The sequence below is a fragment of the Sinohyriopsis cumingii genome, chromosome 9 (assembly GCF_028554795.1).
Source record: "Sinohyriopsis cumingii isolate HCF-2022 chromosome 9, ASM2855479v2, whole genome shotgun sequence".
NCBI lineage: Eukaryota > Metazoa > Mollusca > Bivalvia > Unionida > Unionidae > Sinohyriopsis > Sinohyriopsis cumingii.
In genome coordinates this window covers 89,492,830-89,505,825 of record NC_142969.1, presented here as the reverse complement: position 1 = coordinate 89,505,825, position 12,996 = coordinate 89,492,830, and positions in this window count along the sequence as shown.

Sequence of the window (12,996 nt, the reverse complement as noted above, 5' to 3'; positions counted from 1 at the left end):
CTTAATTCGTATTTTTAACTATTCTTTGTTACAACCTCAGTATCCTTAACCCAATTTTATATATTTCCTGTGTTTGTGTCTTAACGACTAAGCTTAGACTCACAACCATTTGGTAGTGGATTGAATTCTGCCAGGTCAGCCTGTATGGTATTTGACAGCTGCTTGTTTATTGTATGTCTATGCAAGGCCTTAACTCGTATTTCCTTAGCAGCCACTGTATTGTATGCCTTTACAAGGCCTTAACTTATATTGCCTCAGCTGCCTGTTCATTGTATGTCTATGAAAGGCCTTAACTCATATTGCCTTAGCAGCCACTGTATTGTATGCCTATACAAGGCCTTATCTTATATTGCCTCAGCTGCCAGTGTATTGTATGTCTGTGCAAGGCCTTCACTTAATTTAAATAATAATTTTGATATCATTAAACTTTAACAAATACAGTAAATTCTGTATGTTAGTGGCATAATATGCTAATGAGTTATAAGTGGAGTAGCAAAAAATTCTTGGCCCCAAATAACATAATTTTGTGGCCCCTCTCAAAAAAATAACTTTTTTATGGGAATTTTGGGCCCCTACTAGGCCACCATCCAGCAGGTGGCGATGCTTGGTTGGTTGGTACACCACTCTGAGTAACTGATGCATAATAAAACCAGTCATATAAATAAGAAATGTTTGTGGTAATAGAAACACAATTTTTAGTGAACACAACTTGGTTAGATATGGTCTTTGCTTGTGTATATTACAAAAAGATGCATGACATTTTTTAATCTTTAGCAGAAAATATTATTAGTTGTGAGTTTTTTATTATATTTTTAACATGAAAACATTTATTATTACCCATATTCTTACATAAACATTCATTAAATGTTATTTTTAACAAAATTGTGCATGAAGACAGTATAACTTTTTGTACCATTGCATACATTAACAGATTATGTGTCTCAATTAATAATGGTTAAGATATGGGATTTGTTACATTTATGGGAGCATGGGTACATTGACGTGGGGCAATGTCAGTGGGCTTGCTCAGTGTATAGCGCTGAGTAAAATTATAGCTATTCAACTTGTGTTTGTGAACTGCATGTAGATAAACTGCATCTACATTGTGTCATGAACATCCTTTTACATTACAGAATTGTCTGTGTACAGAAATGTTTTCTGTATATTCTGCTGTTTGCATTAATTTATTTATCTACAATAACGGACATTAAAGATTACAATGTCTTGCAATTTACAGTTGTCAGTTTCAATAACTTATGTAAACCATTTGGAACCGAATACTGGTATGTACCCCATTATGAATGTATGCGTGGTGTAAATTTTAATTTTTACATTTTAGTTTGACCCAGTACAATGTATCATACTTGAATCAGGCAAAACAATATCTCTGTTTGCTTTAAATAAAACAATTGTTGTACAGTATATGAGGTTATTTCTGTATGTTGTGCTTATGGGCTTGGGGATATTACTGTATACTATATTCTTGGGGATATGAAAGTATGCTGCAGTAGAGGATACTATTGTATACTGTAATTGGAGATATTCTTGTTCTTTAGGATACTATTTACCATAACTGTGGATATTGTTGTATATTGTACTTGAGGATGCTACAGTGTAATGCATTTGGGATATTACCATATACTGTACATGGGGATATTCATTTAAACTCTGTTTGGGTATATTGCTGTATGGTGTACCTGTGCATATTACTGTACACTGTAATTGCGTGGTATGGAGCCATCCATTTAGTACGTATGCATGGAGGGGGAGGGGTAACCCAAATGCATAAGATTGTGAAAGGGGTGGGGGTGCTACTGATAATGTACATATGCATAGGAAATGGGGGTGTGAAACCTGGATAATAGTTTCTCTGATACATAACCTGTTCGAATGGGTATAGTCGCAATTTAAATTTTAGCGGACACTAAACAAACATTTTAAAGTTACGCAGCTTATTTCTTTAATACAGGCAGACATTCAACATTGATGGACTATCTGTTTAATTAAACACGTTAACATTATTAATGCTTGATCGTTTCTGTATGGATTAAATATAGGCCGTTCTTTAGAATTGGGGCGGGGTGCATCAAGTGTACGTAGTCAGGTGGGGGTTATAAAAAAGTATGCTTGTGGATGGGAGGAGGGGTCAAGTTTTACCAGATTTTTGCGTACATGCTAAATGGGTGGCTCCTATGCCTGCATAATGTGTCTGAGTATATTACTGTATACTGTACATGGGTATGTTGCTGTATACTCTACTTAGGTACATTACTGCTTATTATATAACCATCATTACATAGCTTTTGGCTCCAAGACTGAATAGAAAGCATCACATGCACATCATTACATGGCCTTTGCCTCCAAGACTGATTAGAAACCATCACATGCACACCATTACATAGCCTTTGTCTCCAAGACTGATTAGAAGCCATCACTTGCACACCATTACATAGCCTTTGTCTCCAAGAATGATTAGAAACCATCACTTGCACATTATTACATAGCTTTTGTCTCCAAGACTGATTAGAAGCCATCAAATGTACATCACTACATGGCCTTTGTCTCCAAGACTGATTAGAAAGTATCAAATGCACATCATTACATGGCTTTGTCTCCAAGACTGATTAGAAACCATCCCATCACATCATTACATGGCTTTTGTCTACAAGATTGATTAGAAACCATCAGATGTACATCATTACATAGCCTTTGTCTCCAAGACTGATCACATGCACATCATTGCATGGCTTTTGTCTCCAAGACTGATTGGAAGCCATCACATGCACATCATTACATAGCCTTTGTCTCCAAGACTGATTAGAAACCATTACATGGCCTTTGTCTCCAAGACTGATTAGAAACCATTTCATGGCCTTTGTCTCCAAGACTGATTAGAAAGCATCACATGCACATCATTTCATAGCCTTTGCCTCCAAGACTGATTAGAAAGCATCATATGCACATCATTACAGGGCCTTTGTCTCCAAGACTGATTAGAAAGCATCACATGCACATCATTACATAGCCTTTGTCTCCAAGACTGATTTGAAGCCATCAGATGTGCATCTGATCCAAATTTAGATTCCTTTCATGCTGTCAAAGATGACATTGCCTAAAAATCGTAATGGGAAATGGCTGTATGTGAGTAGGAAGGTTAAATCTGGGTGAAAGAAGACCAGTAGCAATATAAAAAAGTTATTTTTTATGAAAACATTGATATGGGTAGATAGTAAAAACATCATCAGAACAGTAACTTGGCCTATGTACTTGTGTTGTGGCTTATTTGATCGTCGAAGGACATCAGATCACCCTTTGAGTCTCATGAGTTACAAATAGCCTTCTGCTATCATGTCAACACAGTTCAAGGGTGTACAGAAAAAAATCTCCCCATCAAAATAAGAGTGAATCTGAGCTACATGTACATGTATTTCCAAAATAAAATGAAAGAGTGGCTATAAATTGATATATAATCTTTGTTTTACCTCTACGGGATTATGATAATCTCTACTTAGGACTGGATGGTCATAGTAACATTGGGTTTTCACTGAGAGACTTATTATGATGTCTAGCTCTCCTGAATAAAAATTCTGCCAATGTGACATCCGTTATGGTCACCACAACAGATATTTTGAAAATCGTCATTACTTCTAATGATGTCTAGTTGATCCTACATGAAAATTGTACTGATATTCACTATTGCCACCACAGCAGCCATCTTGTAAATTTGAAAATGCCACTTATCTTCTTCCTGGGAAAGCCATATTGATATTGGGTTTAGCTAGAAGACTTCCAGTGATGTCTTGTTGGTCCTAAATGTAACTTTGTATAATGTTATATTCAGTATGGTTGTCTCATCTGCTAATTTATAAATCGTGTTATTGCTATGAAAACAATGTTGTTATTGTGAATAACACATAGTGGAATTACAGTTGAAAAGGTTCAGTTTAGGAGAAGGAAATGTGGTCAGTATATTTATAAGAACTGTTTGTGGGCATGAGAAAAAAATTGGATTTAGAATGCAAGATCTCCAGTTCAGCTGCTTTATTTCAAAAGCCACTTTATTAAATATTCCATCATTAGTAGCCAATTTGATAAGCTTAAGAGAGGGACTTGAACTTGTTATGTGCTGTTGTGTGTTACTGGTATGTACACTATATCAGTGATTGTGTTCAATGTCCTGATTGACATTTGATTATGCAAAATAATTCCCCTTGTTAGGCTGAATCAATAGGAATGTTTAATTACTTTGCCTGATATTGTTTTGATGCATGTGAGCATGTGATAACTTCAAAAAATGAGTCTTTAATAGATAAGGCAGTTAAAGTGGGCAGTAAACTTTGAAATGATGATTTTCTTCCACATTTTTAAAGAATCATGGTAAAGAATGTACATTTGTTTATAACAATGCATATATCTGCTGAAACTGTTAGATCACAAGTTGTCACATGTATACCATATCCTCTGCCATTTGTCATTGTATAGGCCTGTACTAGGCTGGAAGTTGATCAGTTTAAATGGAGAAGCAGTTTGGCCAATCATATTATCACAAAGCTCCTAGAAGTCAAGCTACCTGAATCGTGTACAGACGTTATGGAACACATGGCACTCATAATTAGGAAGCATAACATCTCCTGACATGTGTTGAGTTGACTGGTATAAAATGTTTAATTATAGCCAGAAGTGTAATCTGTTAATCAGTGAATGTCACTATGTAACCATGAATATAAAGTTTGATCTAAGTGATATCGGACCAATTAATTAAGCACTTAGTGAGTTTTGTTAGAGTGATGTTAATCTAATGGCTTGTTAGGTCTGTACATGGATTAGTAGTGAGTGAGCTTAGATTGGACTATTGTTTAAGTGATGATCATGAATGAAGTCTTTGTTTGTATAAAGTGGATATGAAAGGGTTTAATATATTAGTAAATGTAGAAGGTAGCCATGGCGAATTTCTGTGGAACACAATTTGTTTAATATGATAGAAAATGTGGAAAGATAGCCATAGCAAATTTCTATGCAATACATTTTGTTGAAACAGAGAGTCAGTATTTTGATTTTGTTTATGTTTATGCAACATCTGAATAAATCAGTCATAAACTAGAATGTACTTTGTGAGTTTATTCCCTAGCGCATCCACAAGCCACCTCCCGTGCTATGTGATGTATAATGGGAAGAACTGGGCAGGTCAACTCTGGTTGATTAAATGGTTGGACACCCGTCTAGAGTTACGGAGGTTCTGGGATCAAGCCCTGGTTTGATCATGTTTCTTAGGAATATTTTTAATCTCGCTGACAGGACTCCACGTTTCCACTCTCCATGCTTGCCATATTCCCAAGCAGCATTGAGAGAGGTGATACTAAACAATGCGATGTTGTCCGGTTGAGAATAGGCTAATTTTTCATCTAAGCCAATATAAATTACTTGGCAATTAAAATCGGAATAAAAGAAAATGACTTGTCTATCTTGTTCAAAGCATTTAATCCACTGACAAAAAATAGTTGGTGGACTTAGTACTGTCAGATATCATCACCATACACATACACATGTGTGCAAACACATAATCACAACCACACTGACATTAAATAAAAACACACACTATGTTTCTGTCTTTATGTCCATTGGATGGCAATATATAGGCTTAATTAGGTGCAGTCTTTGCTACTTTCGATAATTCAGTAGGGAGTTTGAGGGTAATGCAAGTGTCATTAGTGTTTATTGTTGCTCTCACTAGAGACTGGATTGTACTGGTGTTCAAACGTTTCACTAGAGACTGGATGGTACTGGTGTTCAAACTTCGCTACTGGATTATCTGGATGAATCCTGGTCAGAGTCGTGTTGGTATTGAATTTAACGTTAGCATTGTCAGAACTGTATCTGATGCATTTGGATCATGATATATGCTTGACTCTACAGAAAGTGAAATTTGCAGCACATTTGGGACTGGCCATTTCATGGGAGTGAGTCGGGTGACATTTTTTATTGTAATTGGGGACTTTAAAGGTAATACAGAGGTAATAAACGCATATATTCAGTACAGGTGTAAAAGCTTTACTAACACAAATCAACTGTGCACACACAAGCGAGTGCTTACTATTGTCTTTCAATCTATTTTATGTATAAAACCTTCCTGATAAGCATGGGTCAATTAATGGTTATTATTATATACTTATTATTTTGTGTTATCTTCACATTGTCAGAATCTTGAAGTATTTTACAATCCTGAACACCCATGCTTCACGACACATGCATCTAAAAATAGCGTAGTGTTAGGAACTACTTTGTAAACAAACCATGAACACATGTAGCAGATGCCTTATGTTTAATTTTAGTAGATTTGCTTGTAGAGAAAATAAATCTGCTTCGTCGTTTTAAAAGTAGAGATGATAAGGTGAACGATGTGAATTAGTTTACTGACTCACAAATGACATTTTCTTGATATTTTCGGCTTGCTAATTGGACTGTCGCACAACAGCTGCCTTGCAATTTTCCTGGTTTAACTATTTTGATACAATTTTAAGTTCGTTAGATGTACACGTTATGATACAGATCATAGCAAGGGTCCCTCCTGCAGTGAACTTGCAAGTGGCATGCATATGCTTTCTTTAGCTGGTAATAAGAATGGTAACGAATAAACTTATATTTATGCAATTTGAATTTCCTCAAAATAAACTGTCTTAGTTCTGCAATCTGAATGATATCACCGATGTCGTGGAAAACTTGATACACGTCGAAATTATAATGTGATTTCTACTACATTTCCAACTGAAATCAGTCTCCTTATTGCACTGAATTGACCTAATAAATCCAGTCCATCATAAGAAAAAATAGCAGACTTGAGTTGGATCGACAGGGAAACAAGATCCATCTATTCCAGAACAAACTGCAAACGCTGTTTCAATGCTCATCCATTCAAAATAGGACTATACATTGCAAGTTTAGGTTGACCAATACGATAACCTTTTAAAAACTAATGTCGAGTGCGAGGCAAAAGTTAAAAGGTCTCTGGGCGGTGCTGTGTGCGCATTAATATTGTTACAGTGTATTCACGAATCTACGGTTATGCATTTCGTTTGAAATACAGGATAAATTCACTTGCTTTGTTTGTTGTAGTGTATTCCTTTATTATTAAGCCTTAGGTGGAAAAACAAAATGAGTATATAATAAAAAGTTACTGCATTTGTATGGGAAAATATGTACTCGTTGTTTTTAAAAAAAGTAATAATTCACTCTCGATGGCGCAGAAGTTTTACTCAGACAAAACTCGTTCATATTTTCCCATATTTATGCCGTAACCTGTAAGCATGTCATTAAGATTATTACAACGAATACTAAAAGGAGAACTAATCTGAAGGTTCAGTTCATCGTGTCCAATAACTTTCATAGAGGTTATGTTTCTAAAGGGTAAGGCTTGATATCGCTCACCTCGCGTACAAAACTTCAAAATTGGCAATATGTATGAACTTTACCAGATGAAAGCTATCAACCAAGTATTATCGTATATCTAATTTACAGGTATTACTGTAACATGATGATATTTATTTTCTTAAATACAGGCATAACTAGTATGCATATATATATATATATATATATATATATATATATATATATATATATATATATATATATATAAGTAGCTAAGTGGGCCACCCTAGCGACAATGAGAATTAGCATTACAGACCCCCACCCCCGGACCACTCTAGCGACAAGGGAAATTTAACATTACTGAAAAACCCTGGGCCACTCTAGCGACAAGGGAAATTAACATGGGGAAAATTGTTGGGTCACTCTAGCGAGAAGGGGAATTTAACATGGAACTATAGTGTGGGTCTGTCTAGGGACAAGGGAAATTAATATGAGTAATAGAGTTTGGGCTTGTCTAGGGACAAGGGGAATTGAACATGGGATTTCTGTTTATTTTTTTAAAAAAAAAATATTTTTAAAAAAAAAAGGGGTAGGCAATGGAAAGTCATTCTCTTTTAGAGAAATGTGGGTGGCCCTGAAAAGGGCCTTTGGGTTTTTTCTTCTTCTTCTAACTCCTTAACTTCTTCCACCATCCTCTTATTTTTTCCATCATTCCTTTCTTCTTCTTCTTTTCTGTTTCCGGTATCCAGTCCGGGTGACCCATGGCTCGGAACTTCTCTTGGATTTTTATCCAGTTAGCATTCAGTTTCTCTAGTTCTTCCTTTTTCTTTCTATTTTCTTCTTCTTTTCTATCTTTTGCCCACCTGTCCTTTATTTTCTCCACTTCTTCATCTATCACCTTTCTCATCTTTTCTTCCCCTTTTTTCAATCTTTCAACAGTCCTTTTGACAAAGGGCCACTCTAACCTTTTTTCTATCTCTTCTATAAACCTTCTTACTTCTTCTACCTTCTCCAGGGCCTCTTTTAATGTTCCCACTCTGACATAAGGGGGATTTATTAGCCCTCTCAGTCTCTTCACTTCTTCTTCAATTAATCCTTCTATCATCTCCCTGGCTAATTTTAGTTCGTTCACGTAGTGCACACTGGTTCTGAACCTCCAATCTCTTTCAATCCTTTCAACTCCATATTCACCATCCACCATCCAAAAATAAACATGCCTTAAATCATTGAACAGTTCGGACACTTCCATCTTTTTTTATTCTTTGTAGAATGGTTTGAACGACGAATACTGTGGGTTCTTATAGTGAAAGCGCGGACGTGAAGGAAAACATCCCCCTAAATCATAAAATTGATCTTACCTAGATCATGACCAAACAACCCGCGGACGTGAAGGCAAATATCCCCTACTTTTCTCATTTCATATGATCTACTATCCACATACGTGAACCATCAATAAACAATCCCCAATTCTACTATTTACACACGCAAATCATTAAAACCAAATCCATAATCTACTATCCACACAATCGTACTTGAGCTTTTACATAACCCAAACTATACTCTCCACATACGCTAAGAAACAATAAAGAAACCCATAATCTACTATTCACACAAACTTACGTGAACGGTTACAAACACAAACACTAACACACAAACACATACACTCGCACTATGAATAAAGAGTTAATGTTTATATTCACACTACTCTGCCTACACACACATTGGCAAATTGATGGTTATTTCTTTTCTAGAGTATTGGGTAGCCCTGAAAAGGGCTGTTTTTTTGGAACTTCATGGATACCTGGTTAATGGTGGCACCTTCTAGGTCTGGCGCCACATACACATCTTGTTCCCCAGTTGCTTTTTACTTTTTTGGGGGAGAGAGCAGAGGCAGGATAAATAGCTTCAGAATCCCAATTTTCGGTCTCTGCGATTCTGAAATTTCTTCTTCTTCTCTCCTTTTCCTCCTCTTCTTTGTTTCTTCTCTCCTCCTCCTCCTCTTCTTTGTATCTTCTCTCCTCCTCTTCTTTGTTTCTTCTCTCCTCCTCCTCTCTCCTCCTTCCCTCTTCCACAATGGCCTCCGCGGCCAGTTCGTTCTACAGGCGCCTGGCATATTCCAGATGCACATGAAGTTCCAACAGTTTCGCCAGTCTCGTGTTCATTCTGGTGTTGATCAATCAACAAGGGTAGCTGGACTGCCGAACGAGTTTCAATTTATACTAAAAGTGCGGACGTGAAGGAAAACATCCCCCTAAAAAAACATAAAATTGATCTTACCTAGATCATGACCAAAAAAAAAAAACAACGTGCGGACCTAAAAGAAACACTCACTCACTTTTTTTACAATTCCCATTCCTATTCTAAAAATTTTTTCATTAATCACTTCAATAGACTATTCACATACGCAAAGCAATCCAATCAAACCCCCAAATCTACTCTCCCCACACCTCAAACAGCAAAACAAACCATCATTTTAATCTACTATCCATACCAACGTACGTGAGCACTTACAAACACACAATATTATACACAAACACATACACTCACACTATTAAAAAAAAGAGTTAGTGTTTATATTCACACTACTCTACCTACACACATTGGAAAATTGATGGATATTTCTTTTCTTGAGTATTGGGTAGCCCTGAAAAGGGCTGTTTTTTTTTTTGTTTTTTTGTTTGCTATGGCAATCTTTTAGTTTCTAAGAATGCGATGTCCTCTGAGGATAGACTTTCTGGCGATAGGTCTGCTTCTTCGGAAAGAGAAGAAGAACTCTTTGGTGTCGATACGACAATCGACAAAGCCTCTGTCAGGTTCAGGTTGCTGCTGCTGCTGCTGCTGCTGTTGTTGTTGTTGCTGCTGTTGCTGCTGTCTCTGAAGTCTGTACTTCTCTGTCCATTCTTCTTTCTCCCTGTTCACTTCTTCTCTGAAGAGCTCTTCTATCAGGTCTTCAGTGACTTTTAACATTCTCACATTCTCTATTTCTTCTGGCTTCGGTATCAGACTGTGTCTGACCCTATGCAAATTCACGTAGGCTTCGTTTAGCTTAGCTAGTTTGGAGCACATCTTCGTAGGAGGATGAGTCGACAATGGATGGTTAGACTGGAAACAACCCGGTTCTTAAAGTCAAAGCGCGGACGTGAAGGAAAACATCCCCCACACGGTTTTCGAGCCGCAACGTTCAATAAGTGACATGAGAGGGATAGTAAGAAATTAAAGAGCATCAATCAAACATTCTTATAGCTAAACAAAAGACAAAGGCATTTTTTTTCAAAACACAACATTTTTTATTCAATAATCACTTAACACTAACCAACAACAACTCTAACATTTATAACAATAATCCAACATTATAACATCAAACATTTTTCTTCAAATGACAAACATTGTTTTCAATTTACAGTCTACTTTAAACAGGGCTGACAACGTTGTGAATGAAATTGTGATTTCCACTGTTGGAAGTCATTAGGCCATTGATGGACACTACGTTTCCTAGCTTGAGACAAAAGATAAGCATAATGGTCACAGAACCATCGATCTACTTTCACATCGTTTCTAGAAGAAGAACGAGGATCAAAATGAGTCACTAAATGTTCTAAGGAATAGCCCAGGCTGCGTTGATGCAGAAAATACACACAATATTGTCCACACACCAAGGAATCTGTGCCTTGTAATTTCACATTATTGAATCGGGTGGTTTGAGCATTTCTTCCCATAAAGTCAATGATATCGTCTTCCAAAGGGGGCAATCCGTACGAATCGAAATATTCCTCACATCCTTCTTGAGGAAAGTAGACGGCTACCCAGTGGGTTCCTGGGAGATGACTGTCGTCCGTGTTGATCACATAAGCTTGATGGTCTTGAGGTTTGCGATGAGGGAGTTCATCTTTAGCACAGACGACAGGATTCTAAGAAGCCGTATACGAACTGTGGTTCAAAAGGTAATAAAGTTCCCAGGTATCCATTTGTGTGTTGTTTTTATTTTTCTTCTTCACAGGTAATAATAAGTCATCAATTCGATCCTGACTTTTTGTTTGAAAATGTCTGACAAATAACCGCTTTTTCGTTTCGTCTCCTCACTCTGATTCAGGAGAGCTTCGATACTATGGATCTCTTGAGTGGTTAATGGTGGACAAGAATGTTCACGCAAGTCTTTATACCACTGGTGCCACACGTCTTCGTCCGAGATGAGACTCCAAGCTTCGTCCAGATACTCGTCCAATTTTTCTTCTTGACTCAACATCAGGCATTTATCGTGTTGAATTTGACTGGGATGATCGTTTTGACATCCATAGCAATTTTTCTTGATCAATTCCGTCATTTTTTCGACCAAGTGTTTGGCAAAACAGCAGACTAAATGGACTTCTTGTTCTGGCCATCTTGACTTCATCATGATATCTTCTTCGTCTTTGTCTTGGAATTCTTCTTCCACAGTTTCCTCACAATCCATCTTTAAAGTTTCTCCACTAGGTAAAGAGGGATAACAGTCTTCCATGGCTTCTAATAGTCTAGAATGACTTCTCTCAAACTGTTGATTTCTATGGTATTGTCAAATTCTGCATACAGGATGACGTTCACTGTGTTCTCTGGGGGCAGTGCACTAGCAAACTGAATTTCCACACGAATCTGGCCAGATTTTATAGGGTGGAAATGTCCCTCGTCGCTGCCTTGGTCAGGAGTGAAATCGAAAGCCCACAAAGCATAGCCTCCTTCATAATCATCGTACGTAATACCGTGACTGGTGTTGGTTCCTAACTGTCTGGTGGCTTCGTACAGGGACAAGTACGATCTCAAGTAATTCTTCTGGGCAAAGTTAGGCTCGAAAGGTCGGGTACACAAGGTCTTGCCATCACGACTGACCTCGATCTTAGACACATTGTAATGCTTAAACTCAAAAGGATTTTCGTTGTAGGCTTCGTTGAAGGCTGAATTCTTGACGATACCAACAATCAAACGCTTGGGTAACTGTCCTTGGAACAGATGATCTTCGATCATGGATCGCTGTCTAGTAGGAATTGTGAAGGCTTTCACTTCCACGCGACGTATCGGATACTTGGCGGTCGTTCTGCTCAACGTCTGACTGATGTCGTTTCCCACTTTAGGTAACACTTCCACATGACGCACGTAGAGTTTGGCTTCTTGGATGATGGTTTTGTAAGTGGAACCATCAGCAGCCATCAAATGGAAAGCGGCACTGCTGAGATTCAGTCTCAAGCGGATATCCACCCCGTTCAGCAAATACTTTTCTTGTAACCACATGTCCAAATGCAAGCGATCCATTAGTTCTAAACTACGACTTAGATGCATTTTCTTTCGTCGTTCTACAAATCCCGTTGTATTTTGAGCATCCCCAGCAACTGTAATGCCGTTGAACCTAGTCGCTTGGTCAGGTTTCCATACCACGCAAGCATCGAGATGATTTTTCTTGGCTTCTTTTCCGTACGTCAAGAGATTTTCCAGGTAGGCACGGTAAGGGTAAGTATCCATGCTGCTGCTGACTAGTTTGTTATTCAAGTACAAGTCCACTTCGCTGAACAAGGAATGCATGAAATTATTGACGGGAGCTACTACATCATCATTGTCTATGTTAGTGTTGGGTGGTTCGATCACTTTCACTTTGAAGTACAGGTAACT